General features: G+C 46.3%; 3 non-coding genes across 3 annotated transcripts; all 3 read left to right on the top strand.

Annotated features, from left to right (window-relative positions):
- Positions 1 to 258: 258 nt before the first annotated feature.
- TRNAP-UGG (transfer RNA proline (anticodon UGG)) lies at positions 259 to 330 on the top strand. Its single transcript has one exon. It is a non-coding gene; the product is annotated as a tRNA-Pro (tRNA).
- Positions 331 to 1,822: 1,492 nt separating this feature from the next.
- On the top strand, positions 1,823 to 1,894 carry TRNAP-UGG (transfer RNA proline (anticodon UGG)). Its single transcript has one exon. It is a non-coding gene; the product is annotated as a tRNA-Pro (tRNA).
- A 7,678-nt stretch (positions 1,895 to 9,572) lies between these two features.
- On the top strand, positions 9,573 to 9,644 carry TRNAP-UGG (transfer RNA proline (anticodon UGG)). The gene has a single exon. It is a non-coding gene; the product is annotated as a tRNA-Pro (tRNA).
- Positions 9,645 to 18,422: the final 8,778 nt, after the last annotated feature.

Below are 18,422 nucleotides of genomic sequence, written 5' to 3'. Positions count from 1 at the left end.
CTTTGCCTCATAGAGACTATTTAAAAATTAGTGGCGGGCTTCGCTGACACACTGTTCGTAAAAAAGACCAATGGTGTAGTGCGCTAGAACTGATGCAAAGTCTCTAATTTATTAATCGGCAGCACCAGAGGGCTTTCATGATATGAAATGAGTTGCGGCCTGGTAATGAGACCAAAAAAAAAAGCCTCAATTCTGATCTTGTATTTCTTACGTCAATGCGCTTTGTGTATGCGGGTTGAATGCACACCTACAGAGTGCGGCCCGTTGGTCTAGGGGTATAATTCTCGCTTTGGGTGCGAGAGGTCCCGGGTTCAAATCCCGGACGGGCCCGTTTACTTCTTTTTTTCTTTGCACCTCTAGCCGATTCCAGGGATACTTTCGAGGAATTCCCGTCTAAAGCCTACACGCTCGCGCTTATGCCGGAGCTCGTCTGTGGGCGCGCTGCTGGATACGCGAGCGCTGTCGTGGCTGTGGTTCACCAATCAGAGTACGCGGCTGCTGCGAAATACCTATCGAGTCCTTGAGCTGACTGCAGCTGCCACAGCTGCTCTTTTCTTCGCGGTGTGAAATGAGCGCCAGAAGGAGTGCGTCCAGCACTATGCACATGGAGATGCTTGTCAAAAGTTCGTAGTTTTCCAGCGCTACTCCGCAAGGCCAAAGAAGGGAAGAAGAAGGGAAGAAGAAGGGCGAAAAGAAGGTCATAAACATCGCAGACCTGGAAAACTATGAACTTAAATTTACAGTATCATCTAGCCCAACAACAAAGTCCACTAGAGATGCGTCTCTCCCTATGCTATACTGCGCCTCGCGCGGAGTGCTCTGAGTGGGTATAGGCGCGTGGAGCTAAACCTGGCATGTTTAGGGGGCCCTGACGTATTCCGAACGCTGATGAATCATTGAATCCATACAATGGCAGAATCATGTAATTTTGCCAGCATAGACGAACCGAAATTTACCGCTTCTGATCTCCCTCTTGATGCAATATTTTCATCTAATTGTGAAATTCAACCACTCATAGCACAGGAGCTTTATGCCGAGGTTCTCGTGTCCATCAATGTCACATGCTGATACATGGCCCGGATTACCTCACTTGGCATTGATCATGTCCAATACCCTCCCTCTGTCAGACGCCGCGAACAATGGGCGCAGATCGAGCGGCGCCTTCTGTATCCTTACGGTAGAGCGCAACGACAGGGCGGATTATTTTTCTAGTGGCGCTGAAATATAGAGTCGACTCCCCCCAACAATCAAGCAGCCATCTTTCGTACTACTTTTTGCATCCATAATGAACTTTTGGCCCCAGCTATTGAAATACATATAGTTTTGTAGTAGCGACATTTTGTTTTAGTCAGGAATGTTACTTCCCTCCTTAGGAACAGTCGCTTTCGCTCTTTGCACCTTTGCCCCTCCAAGAGGAGGGCCACGTTTTCTTTTCACAGATTATCGGGCCCGTTGTACTCAGGCATTCACTCAGAATGTCTCTGTCGCTTCTGAGTGAGGCGCGCTGTATTCTCCGTCTTACTTACGCATGCAGTTTAAAATCTTTCTATTAGTGCCCTTGTGTGCCTTGCTTTCTCCACATCCTTATGGCATTCCTTCTGCGATGTAACGGTTGCGCAATCCTGAAAAAAAAAATAAAGGTACCTGAATACCACAGTCCTATAAAACAAAGGCAATGCCTATGGAATTTTAACTAGCTGTAGCGGAACGCTTCGTGAATACGAAGATGACTCTGTGGTGCGGAATAAAACCGAACGAGATCTTTAAACCGGTATTCTGTGTATCTTACGCAAGAACGTGTTTCTAAACCGCCAAGGCACGTGGCCCGTTGGTCTAGGGGTATGATTCTCGCTTTGGGTGCGAGAGGTCCCGGGTTCAAATCCCGGACGGGCCCATTAATTTTTAAATCTCCATGTTCGTTCAGCAAAGTTGAGGAAGATTTTTGCATCCAAGAGCGACTCCTGCCTCCACGGTTCCGAGTTCGATCATAGTAGACAAAGCGCAGCGGTTTCACACGCACAAAAAAAAACACTTTTTGGTTTCTTTCGGAGAATATTATCTGCGATGGAAGAATCATCCGCTTTCTTTAATAATGGTGTCCATCTATAGGGTTACTAGTTGTCGCCGGGCAGATCAGTTTAATAACTAACAAAAGATGTAAGTTGTAAGGTGCTAATTGCATTTAGGTTGTTCTGACGCAGTAACAAATGGGAGGCAGTATAGTGAAGATTTGCCTCTCAAGAGAATTTAGAATTATTCATCAATCGTTACCACCAGCGTCACCACAGCAACCACCCCTCACTACCGTTCATTACTACCGCTCCAGTGAAGTTACAGCATTGTCGCCAGATCATGTTTTCAGGGTCTGATAGCCTAGGAGAGCTTTTGGAACGGGAGTTTCCTTTTGTTAGGATGCGCTTGCTGGAATTAACGCTTCGCAAGTGAGGATACCAAAGGCAGCCTTCATATTTGCCACCACCGGTACGCTGAGATGGTGCTGCTTATTACTGACCCTCTTGATAATGTGCAGTATTTGTAACACGAATGTAAAATCATGAATGCTCATATCTGGCCGGGATACTCTCTTCCCCTGCTGAAATTAGACAGTTCTTCTAAGAGTTCAACTAGTTGATCCGCGCACGCATTTTCGAATTTTTCTTTTTAGTATCCGCGCAAGTAATACTCCTAAATGTTTGATAAAAGGATTATGACCTTGTTCGGTTTCGACTGCAGCGCCCTCAGCACGTGAGTCACTTGGTTTATTAGAGTTTCCTTGTACTGTAAGTTTAGTGATGCAGTCTAATAGGCCGTGTTTTTCGTCTCCGAGAGCTCTCCTGGTCGTCACAGAGGTTATTCAAATTTTTTTTGGGCATTGGTAATGTGGACTTGTTGAAGTGCCGTGGACTACTTCGTAATTGAAAAAAGTGCGCCAATTTCCTTCGTGGCCGGTTCTTGACCCACGCCTTCTTAGTATGGACTGAAAACCTGGGTCGGCTGCAGCAAATATAGTTGACTCGTCGCTAGGCTTATCGTCTGTATTGTTCTGTTATTTAATCAACAGCCTGGACATTACCGCTATTTGTTTACTCCTTCTTTCCAAGGTTCGGATAAAGCTGTACAACTTCCAAACACAAACGTCTTTTCCAAATGAAGTAAGCTGTTGATCTCACCTTACGCGTGTCAGGTGTTTTGATGCCTTTGTGTCTGTGCCGTTACGTGACCTTCGTTATCAAGATGTTAAAGACGTTAAACTTACATGACATAACTTTGGTGAAGTTCCATGGAACTCTCCACAACCCTCGGGCTGATTGCCTTTGGCATGTAGGAATAGTGTGTGGGAGCTTTCTGTTTCACAAGCAGAAGTTAGCAGTTCTAAAGCCCGGTGCTGAATATGGTGGCGCTCTTCGACCTTTCTGTGAAAAGGACCGCACACTTGGCCACTAAAATGTGCAAGTCACATTGTTTTCTGACGACTGTGTTTTGTATAGCGATGTAACTTGTCCTAATGATCATATTGTCCTAGAAAGAAATCTAAACAGCATTCTTACGTGGTGCGGTGAATGGGGCATGCATATTAACGCTCAGAAATCAGTATTTCTCTGTATGAATTGTAGAAAACCTCACTTAATTTTTCCTGCGCACAAGATTCTTCACCACTGCCGAAACTAAGAACTACAAATACTTGGGTGTTACCTAGCTCGTACATGATCGGGGAACCTGCATATCAGTACAATTTGTTCTTCCGCTTTTCGTGAACTCTGCTTCCTCAGACACAAACTCCAAAATGCCCCTCCTGATGTAAAATTACTCTTTAATTATTCATTTGTTAGACAGAAGCTAGAGTATGTATCCATTGCAAGGGATCCTTGCACTAAGCTAAATATTAAGCGTCTCGAAAGACGGCCATGTCGCACATCTCATCACCTCCATAATCATAGCAGCTTTACGCGTATTTTGGTCATACAAAAGCATTCAACATGTCTGCTCTCCCACGTGCCATAAACTATTGGAACAGCCTTCCTGACGATGCTACTAATACCAGAAATCCTGCTACGTTTCGTGATAAAGTAACCGCAATCCTCGCCTAGTGTCTCAGTTGTCTGTGTTCTTGCGAAAAATCTCTTTTATTGCTGCTTAGTGTGAACTATCTTGTGCACTTTTTAGGCTCACTGTCAAATCGTGTTCCATTTCCACGTTGCCACATTTTGAAACTTATGCAATTATTCTGTATTGTATTACTTTATTTGTATTCTACTCAGTGCCTCTTGCTAACTATTTTATAACATTTCTCTTGTGTCGTTGTCTTTTTTTTGCGCTGTTCTCTAACTTCTATGCACTGCCCCACTCACACAATGCTCCAATGTAAAGGAGCCTCTGAGTAATTTGAATAAACAAATAAATAGAAAGGTAGACATTAAGGTTTATATTTAATCGATTCAAAAGACTGGACTACCGCTCTAAAATCATCACGAAAAATTCTATACCTACCCTTGAATCATGCCGTAAACAGCTGAGGCTTGAATTTCTATCCGTGCTTTCTAACTATATGCTTGAAATAAACCAGTCGCCTTATATCACACTAGCAATAACACGCCACACGTGACATAGCATCCCGATTCACTGACAGTCTACTACGCTCGAACAGATATGCTTAAGTTTTCTCTTTCCTTACAAAGTACTGGACTGGAACGATGAATTACTGACAGCTACATAGTGTGATAAAAAAAATTGTGTAATTTGGTGCTTGCTTGTTCACGATTTGGTCATTAATATTTTTCATGTATTCCTAATGCCCCTCTGCTTGGAGCCAAGGGTCCTCAGTATGTACTAAATAAATAACAAATAAATAAATAATCTTTAATGACGGTCGTTTTTAGTCGTAAACATAGTTTATCGGCATAGTAATACCCACATTGGCGGATTCAAACAATTAAATTTTTGGCTGTAACATCTGGGCGCCTGGTTGCAATTAGAGATTTGTGGCTGGCCGTTAGTAATACTCATATCAGTTTTTAGAATTTCGAAAACGCAATGGTCCTGGGTGCTGTGGCCCAACAAATTTAGGCAATCTCATGCGGCATTTGAAAAACGCGCCAGTGTAGAAATGTTAGGAACGACTACCGGATACGTCACTCGGTGGCGCGCGTGTCACATGATCTTCTATATCAGATCTGTGCTGTGCCAAATCTCGAATATCAACGCGGGCCCTAATTATAGTATTAGAAAAATGGCTATTAGGAATTATTCAACTAGCTTACTAGTTAACACGATTAACCTTTCTTTCTGTCGTACGTCCGTCAGCACTGGCATTACTACGCCGCAAAACCCTTCTTTGTGCCTCAAAAAGTCTAGTTTTGAATAAAAACACGGGAAGGTTAAGGTAACCCGCAGAGAACGCATGGTTGCGAACAAGAAGAGAAGCATATCAGTTTGATCACATTTCGCCTTATAACTCGGATGCCGCTGCCGGAACTGACCTAGCGTCACGTGCTGGTGGAGAGAAGGACGCAACAAGAAAGAATTGTGCACAACGAGAGACGCACGCTTGGTTTATATCGTTGTTCTGCATAATGGACTGCCTCTTTAAATTCTCCCGGGCACAGACCAGAGCCAGCTTGCCCGAAGCAAACTACCCAGCGTAGTTCACACTCTAGCCTTCTTCGCAGTTTAGAACAGGGTCATTGAAGAGTTATAGCGCCTCCTCTGGATTTGAGGAAATAATATAGCATGATAGGCTCACTTTGCTGGTCGAAACCTCACTCACACCTTAAAAGAAAAACACGAACGCTAGCTGGAAAGGAGCTTGTAGTCGGGGTTTATGTTTTTCTCTCACGGCGTTAGGCGTTCCGGGCATAACGGGCATTTACTGACACATGTTAAGGATAGATCTTACTGAGTAGACTCAGATTGGGGTATGTATTAGTCTGCAGTTGTCTCTAGGCGACCGACTGCTCTCTACTAAGGACTTTATGGGGAAGGGGTACGCTTTATAGAGTCACCTCCAAAAACAAACCAACAATGGAGCAATGCGATGCTGCGCTGTCTTGCTCGAAGCATCAAGAACTGCTCAAACTGATCGACAGAGCTCGCAAGACGGCCCCACCTTTGCCGGGAGAATTACTCAGTGTCAATAATGTTTTTCACTCACTCACTCACTCACTCACTCACTCACTCACTCACTCACTCACTCACTCACTCACTCACTCACTCACTCACTCACTCACTCACTCACTCACTCACTCACTCACTCACTCACTCACTCACTCACTCACTCACTCACTCACTCACTCACGGCGCGGTTGAGGTGTCCACGGGCAAGCAAGCCAGTTATTCGTCTTTCCTTTCTTCAGATCAAGCCGAGGGCCTCAATGACTTCTAGAAACACGGTATATACTTCGAATAAGGCTAGACTGGGAACTAGACCATCTCATCTTATTCGGGGTGTAAACATTCTCTTGATTTTGAGGAAACGAAAGGCGCATAACTGGCTCTCTCTGTACGTGGGCACTTGAATCGCGCAGTGAGAAACAAAAAGCTTTCCTCCACACCACTGCTACCACAGGCTAGACCATGTGACAGGCGGGATGCTAATTCGCTACATGGCTGACGCTCTACCGGCTAATTTGTGCTTGCTTTGAGCTAAGCCACTGCAGCTTTCGATGAAGAATTAGCGACGGGCTTCCCTCACACGCTCGGTATAACGCAGGTGAACAGTGTAGTGCGCTGGAACTACAACCAAGGCTCTAGAATATTAATGAGCAGCAACAGAGGGCTTAGTGGATACGAATTGAATTGCTGCTCGGTGATAACAACAAATAGAAGCCTCAATACCGGATATAGTGTTCTTACGCAAGTGCGCCATTATATTCAGTTTGAGTGCATATGTACCGCGTGGGGCCCGTTGGTCTAGGGGTATGATTCTCGCTTTGGGTGCGAGAGGTCCCGGGTGCAAATGCCGGACGGGCCCATTCTTTTTAAGAAAGCGTTTTTTTTTAGTACGCAAGCACTAAGAGCCCCCACTCACCGATTTCGCGATTGTCTGCCTGGCTAAGTCGACCCATCTGTCCCCCTAGCTGACTGGGAGGGCCACCTCCGTCACTTGACTGTAGTGACATCACAAGCTGCCCACCCGATTGTGATCAAACTGCCTACCGTGGAATGTGAGAGTTCTGTTAATGATTGGTTGCCATAGGTCGCTTTGGAAAGAAGAACGTGGCCCCACCGGTGGCAGCACTTGTCATATATCAGAGTAGTGGCGCACCGCTTAACCGATGCACCACTGCGCCCGTAGTGGTATGACGAATTAGAATGACCAATTCCAGATATATGGTCATTAACCCATTAATCCCATCGGATCATACCCTCAAGACCGAGCATAAGTTACCCCGGCAGTTTTAGTGCGCTAGCTCTGAGACCCCTACTCGTCGATTTCGCCGTTATTTTTCTGAATCTTGCTTGATCTTTAAAACCGAGATTCGAACCAAACCACAAACCGATGTGCCAGCTCACTTAATTCGCATTTACCCTAACCACACTAAATTGCACGTCGTTTTCTTTCCTTTGCACCTCAAGCAACGACTCCGAAGACGGTTTCAAGGCGTACGCATAGCAGGCCTACGTGCTCGCGCATTTGCCGGAACTGGTGTGTGTAGGAGACGCGAGCAGGACGCACCGGCGTAGCTGGCGTACAGCAACCGGAGAACGCGGCTCCTGCAGCTTCCGGTTTCTCTGACTGCAGCTGCCCCAGCTGCTCTTTTCTTGGCGGTGTGAAATCAGAACACGGGAGCTAGCCAGCACGAAACACGGGGAGATATCTGCGTCTTTTTCTACTACGCCCGGCGTAAAGTGGCGCTGTTCGGGCAGGCGTACGGAACGTACGCCTCGCATTTGTAGACACTGACGCATTTCGAACACTGAATAATAATGAAATACAAGGCAGGGGCGCATCTAAGAATTTTGCCACCACAGGTAGAATGAAATTAGTGCTCCCGCTCTCCAGTTTAATACTGTATTTTGATCACAGTAAGAAATTTCAGCGCTCTTAGACAGGACCTTTTAGTCGAGATTCCCACAGTAAAAACTTTCACATGCTGAGTGAAACTTGGCGCGGATTGCCCCACTCCTATTACCCTGCTTAACTTTCCTACATCGCGCCAAAGCGCATGCGCTTTCAGAAAGCTTGCAGGGAAAGCAACCTCTCCAGAACACCTAGCTCGTCGCAATAGCCAAAATGTGTTGGGTCACAGCGCCGAGGGTAGGTGCGTTTCATAAATTGTAAAACTGATAAGGATATTACTCACGGTGGACTACACGCCTCTCTATAGACTACCAGCAGTCAATATTAGTTAACCAGTCAACGAGTTATAGAGTCGTAGCTGAATTCTAATGCTCTATACCACCGTCGATGCTATGGCTAAGAAAGCGCTATTCTAACTCAAAAAGACTATTTTGAAAAATTCAAGAACATCTTAGCTGAAACACTCCGTACTACAGAGTATTTTGGACGCAACGCCCGCGTAATTTTAACTAGCTGCAACGGAGGGCTTTTAGAATGTTAGGTCTTTTTTTTTCATTTTTACCCACAGCAATACAGGAATGGAATGAATTAACAGTCTGCTGTCATGGAACGTGATCCTATCACATTTAAAGATCAGTTACTGTCTTGCTTGGAACATTACAAAATTATCTTAATTTCTTTTCACACCATTAGTTATATGTACTTGAGCAACTCCTTTGTACTTCCACTGCTCTAGTTGATAGCATTCATAGTAACTGTTCTCATTTAATTCTACTGGCTTTTTTTTTCATTGCACTCATTGTGTATTTATCACTGTTAAATTAAATTTTTGTTCTGATTTATTTATGCTGACTTTATTTCATATATTGTTCCATGTGCGTCACCGCCATCCCCCCCCCCCCCCCCCCCTCCCGCCCTTTTGTAATACCCTGGAAGGGGTCTTTAAGGGTTCAATTCAATTCTTCTCGGCTGAAGAATAAAACTCAAAGAAATCGCAAAACCGGCTTTCTGGATATCTTACTCAAGTGCGTGCTTTGTAAGTTTTCTTGCACCGATATTTTGTTCTGATGAGCAGTGTTCCTTCCCTGCTTATGAACAGTCGCTTTGGCTCTTCACACGACTGTGCCACCAAGAGGATTGGTAAAGTTTTCTTTTGACAGATTGTAGGGGCTGCTGTTTTCAGGCATTCAGTCGGAATGTCTGTCTCTGCGGTGTGAGGCCGGCTGTATTCTACGCCTTACTTAAGCTTGCAGTTCAAACATATTTGTATTCGTACCCTTCTACGCCTTGCTTTGACCGCACCCTGGTGTATTGGTGTATTGGTGTACTGGTGTATTGGATGCGGTGTATTGGATGCAAAACCCTGAAAAAATAAAAAAAAATAAACAAAGGTACCTCAATAGAACAGTTCGATAAAGCAAAAGCAACGCCTATGGAATTTTAACTAGCTGTAGCGGAGGATGACTCTCTGGTGCACAATAAAACTGAACGAAATATTTAGACCAATATTCTCCACATCTTACGCAAGGACGTGCTTCTTACAGACGACGCGCGGGGCCCGTTGGTCTAGGGGTATGATTCTCGCTTTGGGTGCGAGAGGTCCCGGGTTCAAATCCCGGACGGGCCCATTTCTTTTTTTTTTTCAATGTGTGCCCCGTCATGCTGCTTAACGCCATACCTTTTCTGCTGAATCTCCCTCCCTGTTAGGGTGAAGTGATGCACCGTTGCGCAACTGCGGCAGGAGTAGCTGGCAGACATGGCACTATCAAATTCCTGTAATGTCATTACAGATATTTAAATATCCTTCCAGTTAATTCTAATTTAATGAATTACTTTTCTGGTCCACCAAGTTGCATGTAGTGAATTACTGTTGAGCAGTAATTTTAAAGCGAAAGTAATTAATCACTGTAGAAATTACTTTTATTAACAATGCAGAGCTGCTTTTAATGTCGGCAAAGATTTCGCCTCCCGTCTGCCGGGTCGGGCCCCTCAACAGCAGCAGCAGTGCGCGAAAAGCCTGGGCCAGCAAGAAGGCTGAGTTGCACACGTGGGCGATGTGCGCGCAGACGTAACCGCCACCTTGGGATGAAAACACAGAATGATACATGGCATATGGCGCATACCGACACCAGATTTTACCATTTTCTAGTTATAAGTAAGGACAGAAAAGCTTCTCGTCATGAAAAATATAGACTTGCTATAAAATGCATCATTCGTACGGCTATTCAGCATGGCGAATTGGGCACACTATCTTCAAGGCAGGGAAAAAATTTCGACGTCGATATTGAAGCTGAGCTCCTACTGTGATAAACTGACAAGTCTGAATGGTTGTGGGAGGTGCGCCCACTGAGCTTTTTGTGAATGTGAAAAGTAAAAAAGTTTTGGTTAGTTTATTAGGGTTTAAAGCCCCGAACCGACTCAGGCTGAGGGAAGCCGTAGTGAAGGGCTCCGGAAATTTCGACCACTGGGGGTTCTTTAACGTGCACTGATATCGCACAATACACGGGCCTCTAGATTTTCGCCTCCATCGAAATTCAACCACTGGGGTCGGGATCGAACCCGCGTCTTTCAGGTCAGCAGCCGAGCGCCGTAACCACCGAGCCACCGCGGCGGCTTCAACACTCTGGTGAATAATATGTCTTTTATTGTGTTTTATACTTTGGGAATCGCCGTCTATAGGAAGTGCTGCAAGTGCGCATAGATGCTAATATCAGAACATAGGACGCCAGACAGTCGCCTCCGTAAGAAAGTTTGTAAAGCACAGATCAATCAGCATGTTTAATTGTGTTGTTACCCTAGTGGCTTAGGGAATTAAATTTTCACAACCAATTGAAAGCATAAATTCCAGAAGTTGCCATTTGGGTTGTTCAGCTAAAATCAGGTCAACATAAAAATTCGCGACAACTACACGCCATTTTTTCACATTTGCAAAAACCAGTACTCTTTCAAGAAAGGTAAGAAAATTATGAATAATGCCATAGGCAGGGCGCTGAAATGCAGTACGACACACAGTCGCAACAGTTTCAAATTTACTGCTCACAGATGTGAAATCTTGCAAACATTCACACGGATAATGTTGTGCGCGTAGGCGCGTGGAGCACACGCTTCGCATGCTTAGGGAGCCCTGACGTATTCCGAGCACTGACGACTCATTTCCTCCATATAAGGGCTGAATCAGGGAATTTTTCAAGCACAGACAACGTGAATTGAGCGCGCCCCCTCTCCCTCTCGATGCTATATTTTCATCCAATTGTGAATTTCAAGCGGTCTTAGCAGAGGAGCTTAGCACAGGAGCCTCACTTGGGATTACTCATTCCCATCACCCACAGTCCGGTGGACGCGGCGAGCAATGGGCGCAGATCGCGCGGCGCCTTCTGTATCCTTTTATCAGAGCGCAGCATTTTAGACCCACAGCAACGAGAGTGCAGATAATTCTTCTAGTAGCGCCGAAAATATAGCGTCGATTCGCCGGAACGTGCGAGTAGCCGTCTTTCGCATCTACACTGAACTTTTCACGTCCGGTGTTGAAATAACTGGTTTTCTAGCACCGACAGTTTGTTCTCATGAGCTGTGTTCCTTTTCTCCTCATGAATAGTCGCTTTTGCTCTTCAGACGACGGTGCCACCAAGAGGATTGGTCATGTTTTCTTTTGACAGATTGTCGGGCATGTTGTTTCCAGGCATTCAGTCGGAATGTCTGTCTTTTCGGAGTGAGGCCGGCTCTATTCTACGCCTTATTTAAGCGTGCAGTTTAAATATCTTTGTATTCGTGCCCTTCTACGCCTTGCTTTCCGGCCGCAGCGGTTGAATTCATATGGAGGCGAAATTCTAGATGCCCGTGTACTGTGCGATGTCAGTGCACGTTAAAGAACCCCAGGTGGTCGAAATTTCCGGAGCCCATCATTACGGCGTCTCTCATAGCGTGAGTCGCTTTGGGACGTTAAACCCCATAAACCAAAGCAAACCAAGCCTTGCTTTGTCCGCACCCTTATGGTATTCCTTGTGCAGTGTAACGGATGCAGAACCCCGAAAAAAAATAAAAAAATAAACAAAGGCACCTCAATAGAACCGTTCGATAATACAAAGGCAACGCGTATGGAATTTTAGCTAGCTGTAGCGAAGGATGACTCTCTGGTGCACAATAAAACAACGAAATGTTGAGACTAGTATCCTCCATATCTTACGCAAGGACGTTTTTCTGAAACGACATTTCTCATTAACGGTTGGTCTGGGGTATGATTCTCGCTTAGGGTGCGAGTGGTCCTGGGTTCAAATCCCGGACGGGCCCGTTTTTTGTTATTTTTGAATCTGTGCCGCGTCATGTTGCTTAACGCAGGACCTTTTTTGCGGCAGCCCTCTCTCTTTTAGGGTGACCTGAGGCACCGTTGCCCTCCCTTGCGCAACTGCGGCAGGAGTAACTGGCAGACATGGCAGTATTAAGTTCCTGTAATGCAGTTACAGAAATTTAAATCTATTTCTCGTTAATTTTAACCTAATGAATTAATTTTATAGTCCAGTAATTAAGTAGCATGTGATGAATTGCTATGCAGCATTAATTTGAAAGTCAAAGCAATTAATTACTGTGTAAGTTATTTTTGTTAAAAATGCACCACTGCTTTAAAGTAGCAATAATTTGATTTCACATTTGCGGGGTCGGGTACTTCCGCAGGTTTGGTTTATGGAGGTTTAAAGTACCAACGCGACTAAGGCTATGAGGGACGCAGTAGTGAAGGGCTCCGTAAATATCGACCACCTGGGGTTCTTCAATGTGCACTGATATAGCTCAGTACACCGGCCTCTGGAATCTCGCCTCCATCGAAATTCCACCGCCGCAGCCGGGATCGAACCCGCGCCTTTTGGGTCAGCAGCCGTGCGCCATAACCACTGTGCCACCGCGGCAGCTAATTGTAGCGATATTAAGCATGAAATGCTTTTAGCTCCCGTTGTCGGCAATGTGGTGACGTCACGCCGAGACCGAGAGCCATCATCCGGGCACTGAAATCCACTCATCCGGGCACTGAAATCCTCTCATCCGGGCACTGAATTCCACTCATCCGGGCTCTGAAACGAGAACATCCGGGCACCGTACGAGACTTATCGAGATTCAACGAGACTCTCTAAGCCCTCCTACGGGACCGGCATACAAGCGCCAGTTGCTCTCCAAACGAGTCACAAAAAATAACTGCTGCCAGTGTCTTCTCAATGTTTATCAAGATATCAGTCGAGCTGTGCATTTGATAATGCACGGAATTATAATTTCCGATTTCTAATAACACGTGCAAAAATTTTAGCTCCCGTTGTCGGCAGTGTGGTGACGTCACGCCGAGACCGACAGCCAACATCCGGGCACTGAATTCCACTCATCCGGGCACTGAAACGAGACCATCCGGGCACCGTACGAGATTTAACGAGTTTTAACGAGACTCTCTAAGCCCTCCTACAGGAGCGGCATACAAGCGCCGGGAGCTTCACGCCGAACGGGTGGTGGCGTTCCTCCCTTCCTGTACCATGTGGTTCGGGTGTTCACCGAGATGACAGAGATTTACTGCGCCATTTCCTTTCCTCAAAAAGCGTTGCGTTCAAGGGGCAAGGCATCACGCCGAACGGGTGGTGGCGTTCCTCCCTTCCTGTACTGTGCGGTTCGGGTGTCCACCGAGATGATAGAGAATTACTACATAATGTCCTTTCCTCAAAAAGCGTCGCGTTCGAAGGGCAAGGCGTCGCGCCGAACTGGTGGTTGCGTGGACTGCCTGGCAGCCTAAAGGCGAAGCTTAAACGTCATTAATTAGCAGTTAGTTACTATTTAGTAATTATTCAGTAATTACTCACTAATTAGTAATTTGTCATTACCTTGTCATCAATTATGTGTGACGTAATTAAGTGGTGACGTCACCAGTGTCACATAGACAAAGAAGCGCGGAAAACGCTTTCGCCTCTTCGCACTTTACACAGTTTCGAACGCGCTGCATATACATTCTTCTCAGGCCTGCGTCTCGTCGTGTCCGCGTACACTTGTGTTATGCCCGTAAACATTTCATGCTTACTCTACTCTCGGTTACGGGAGAGGCAGAGATTTTTTTAATCTGGTGAGCAGTGTGTGCGCCTTTCTTCTGTGTGGAAAGACTCTACGTGCTTCCAACACCAGCGATGATGTTTTAATGTGATAGCGTTAAGGGCCCCGTGTCCCAGGAAAGCCGCTGTCGTCGTCGGCGGCGTTGGCCGTGAGCGGAAAATCCCAGAAGCATTAATAAATAGAACCGCGGAGGAAAACGGTCCAGTTGGGGAATCGAACCAGGACCTCCGGAGTGCGAGACGAGCACGCTAACCACTCCGCAACGCCAGTTCGATAGTTAGGAATGAACAAAGGCGCGTCTAGTGAATACTATGTTGTCTTAGAAGGGTGCTTTAGAGACATGTACTGTCGTCTCCATTTCCTTTCCTTAAAGGGACTATGCAACGAATTAAAAGTCGCTTGTAAATGTTTTCAGCGCTTATAAATGATGCTAAGAAGCATTCGCACCAAGTATGAGTCTTCGGAACTGAGCCGGCAATTCATTATTATTTTTAAAAATATGTTTTTTTTTTAAATTCGCATGCCGATTGGCGTCTTCGTGGCGACCAATTTTGAAACTAAAATCGTGAAAATAGGCGTCACTAGCCCCGTGACGTCGGCAGGCCACCACACGCTGTCATTCTTTGGAGCCACGGCACCCACGATGTCACGGGCACACTTCCCGAAGGTGTGAAAATCGTCTGCTCGTGCCGCCGCGCGACCCTCTTTGGCAAGCGTGAGCCAGGGCATTGCCTTCGCGCATATGGTTTCAATTTTCCTCTGCCGTCTCTTTCTGTCGGGGAGTTCGGGAGCCACTCACAGTACCTTGGCCGCAGTGACAAGCAAAGAAATCCGACGCGCACCGCAATCCAGAAAGGCAAAGAGAGACCAGAGAGACGCTGCCGACGCTGCTGCTGGGGTGCTGGGTGCGAAAACCGGAAGTCGCAAACCGAATGTCAGCGAATGACATATCCATGGGCGGGGCCCGGTCCCGGAACTGTTATCTTCATTTTTTTTCCTGGTGCAACGCGTGTATGAGTTGAGGGAAGAGAGTAGGAGCGTAATTTTAATCGTCTGTAACTTCGTTGTTATTGATGCCAGCTCAAAAGTTCTTTCGCAGGGGAGACGAGTGATGGAAGGCTGCTATTCCATAACTTCTTTTCATATATTGTAGTTTGTGTATGTATCGGTGTCCTTTTCCCATTTGTCATCAACACAGCAGTGCATAACTTTCAAATGCATTTGTTCAGCTTTAATTGTTTTTTTTTAGTTTCAAACTACATCTCCGTGTAGCAATCCGTTCAATCGTAAATATTATAAATTATTTCTATAGTGTGCTCGTATGCGACCTGCCACCGTTGTATGTATGTGTTTATTAAGGCGAAAGCCTTTAATGTCTCATCGTTGTAAGCAGCAGTTGTCGACAGAGAATGTCACGCTTTTCAGTTGGTCTAAACGGTCGTGACGTCACAGTGCGCCAATTTCAAACGGGGCCAATCGTACTTTGGCTAGTAACCATGCAACCAATTGAAGGGAACATATAGCGATGCTCCAAGTGGGACTGAGCTTAGTTAATTGCTTAATTACCCAATTAGTCTAATTAACTCCTCTAGTCTGGCCATATAAATAAATAAAACCTAGTAAGAAATTGGTCGAGCTCGGGAATGGAACCCCGGTCTTCGGAGTGCGAGACGAGCATGCTATCCACTCCGCCATGCCAGCTCGACGGTTTGGAATGAACAAAGGCACGTCTAGTGAATACGGTGTCTTCGCTCACTGCCATCCTCCTCCCTTCCCTTCCGGCGAGGTTTAGGTGTCCACCGAGATATGAGAGAGAAATACATTTCCTTTCCTCAAAAACCAATTTACCGACGAGCGAGGCGTAGAACCGAATGGGCGATGGCGTTATATGGACTCCCTGGCAACGTTTCAAGACCCTCTCGCGTTCCACTCTTAGAGGCGAAGCTTAGCATCTTAACCACACATCAGTGACCACACTTTAGGTAAAAAAAAGTGCACCCCCCCCCCCCCCCCCTTGAATTTTGACGGGTGTCCACCGAGATATGTGAGACAGTTACTGCGTAATTTTCTTTCTTCAAATACAATTTTCATTTTCTTCATTACGGGCCATCTTCGTCTTTCTTCTTTCACTCCCACTTCCTCCGTTCCTCTACGGTGCGGTTCAGGTGTCCACCGAGATGACAGGGATTTACTGCGCCATTTCCTTTCCTCAAAAACCGTTGCGTTGAAACGGCAAGGCCTCGCGCCGAACGGGTGGTGGCTTTCCGTGGACTCCCTGGCAGCGCTACAACACGCTGTCGCGTTCCACTCCTCAAGGCGAAGCTTAAGCTTAAGCTTAATTAGCAGTTAATTAGTATTCAGGCATTAATCAGTAATTAACCATTAATTAGTGATTTGTCATCACTTAGTAATTAGTACTCAATTACATGTGACGCCACCAGTGCCACAGAAGCACTGAAAGTGGTGCGGAAAACGCTTTCGCCTCTACGCACTGTAGACAGTCAAAGTGCCCCCTGAATTTTTTTATTTATTATTTTGCAATGGCTCTTAGATGAGCCACAGGCATTTTCAAGCTATTTTCTTTAGCTTTTGGCCTGTGGCTCATTCTAAAAACTGTATGCACATTTGTGAAATAAAGTTTGGATTCAATCTCCCTCTGCTTTACGTAATCTCAATTAATTTATGGCATAGTCCCTTTAAACCAATTTTCATTTCATTTTCCTTAAGTCTCTTACGGCGCGGTTCGGGTGTCGACCAAAATATGAGAGAGAGAAAGAGAGAGGGGCACGCTTAATTTCATTAAAACCAGTTTTCATTTCACTTCAGAGAGTAGGAGCGTAATTTTAATCGTCCATAACTTCGTTGTTATTGATGCCAGCTCAAAAGTTCTTTCGCAGGGGTGACGAGTGATGGAATGCTTATCGCCCGTCCGCTTTACGTAATCTCAATTAATTTATTGCATACTCCCTTTAAAACCAATTTTCATTTCATTTTCCTTAAGTCTCTTACGGCACGGTTTGGGTGTCCACCTAGATATGAGAAACAGGCGTCGTTTCCTTTCCTTCGGGCAAGGCGTCGAGCCGAACGGGTGATGGCGTTCCGTGGGCTCCTTGGCAACGCTGCAACACGCGGTCGCGTCCCACACTTAAAACGAAGCTTAAGCGTCCTCCAATTTTTGATTTCATAGATTTGCCGGACTGTTGTTTTGAGGCATGGACTCACAAAGTCTGTTGTCGTTCCTGAGTGAGTGAGTGAGTGAGTGAGTGAGTGAGTGAGTGAGTGAGTGAGTGAGTGAGTGAGTGAGTGAGAGGGTGAGTGAGTGAGTGAGAGGGTGAGTTAGTGAAAAACTTTACTGTGGCAAAGGGGTTCTGGTGAAGGTGGGGCCCTCGGTCCAGGGCCAGTGGCCTTTGACATTCAGGCTTCGAGCAGGACAGCGCAGCCAGGCACTGCTCCGGTGTTGCCGTCTTGTTTATTGGCGCTGCCTGTGTTTTTTGACAGGCTTATGCAACGAAGTAAAGCGATGGGTGTTCCTCGCATGGCGTGCATCTGTTGTCAGGAGTGAGGTACGGTGTATTCTCCGCCTTGTGCATGCCAAATGGAATATCTTCGTATCTGTGCCCCCTTTATACGCCTCGCCTTGACCACATCGTTATAGTGTTGCGACGCCTGACGCTGGGCCCAAGTCGAGGGTAGCGAAGACCAGCGAGCCGACGAGGAACCTCGGTGGCGAGGAGCTCTTGTAGGCGAATTAGAATTTATTTACATCTTTACAGATAGAAATTTCAGAGAATCCCCCCCCCCCGTACGAGGCGGAAGCCCCGAGTTTTAAGCCTTGTAATGCCCCTAGGTCCTGTTGAAGACGGAGGGGTCCTGGAGTGACTGATTTGTTCAGCCCTGCACGTCCCGGCTCCGAAGGACGGGGTTGAACTCCGATATCGAGGAAACTGTACAGGTTTATTTTACAAATTTACAGTCGAGATGGGAATACTGCGGTCACAAAACAACATCCCGTTAAATAGGGTTCAGATTCCCCAGATCCCAGACTGGGGAACAAAGTTCGGAGATCGATGACTAAACAGGTGGGCCGATGTGGACACTGGTGGTACCACCCACGGCACGGTTCGATGCTGGGGTCGCGCTCTCTCGCAGCTCGGTCGATGGAAAGGGATAGAGGCTGAGTCATCAAGTACCGCTGTATTACGTTGATCACTGCGGCAAGTCTTCTGTGCGTTGCCTTCGGAGAAGAAGTTTCCAGCAGTCTCCCAGCAGGTGAACGAACGTCCACGAACTCCCCCACCGGACGTCCGAAGCACGAGACCTCGGTCGAGGACGC

Source organism: Amblyomma mixtum, chromosome 3, assembly GCF_055824585.1.
Source record: "Amblyomma mixtum isolate Tamu chromosome 3, ASM5582458v1, whole genome shotgun sequence".
In the NCBI taxonomy this organism is placed as follows: Eukaryota; Metazoa; Arthropoda; class Arachnida; order Ixodida; family Ixodidae; genus Amblyomma; species Amblyomma mixtum.
Note: the sequence above shows the minus strand (reverse complement) of the source record. Positions and strands in the feature narration are given on the sequence as shown.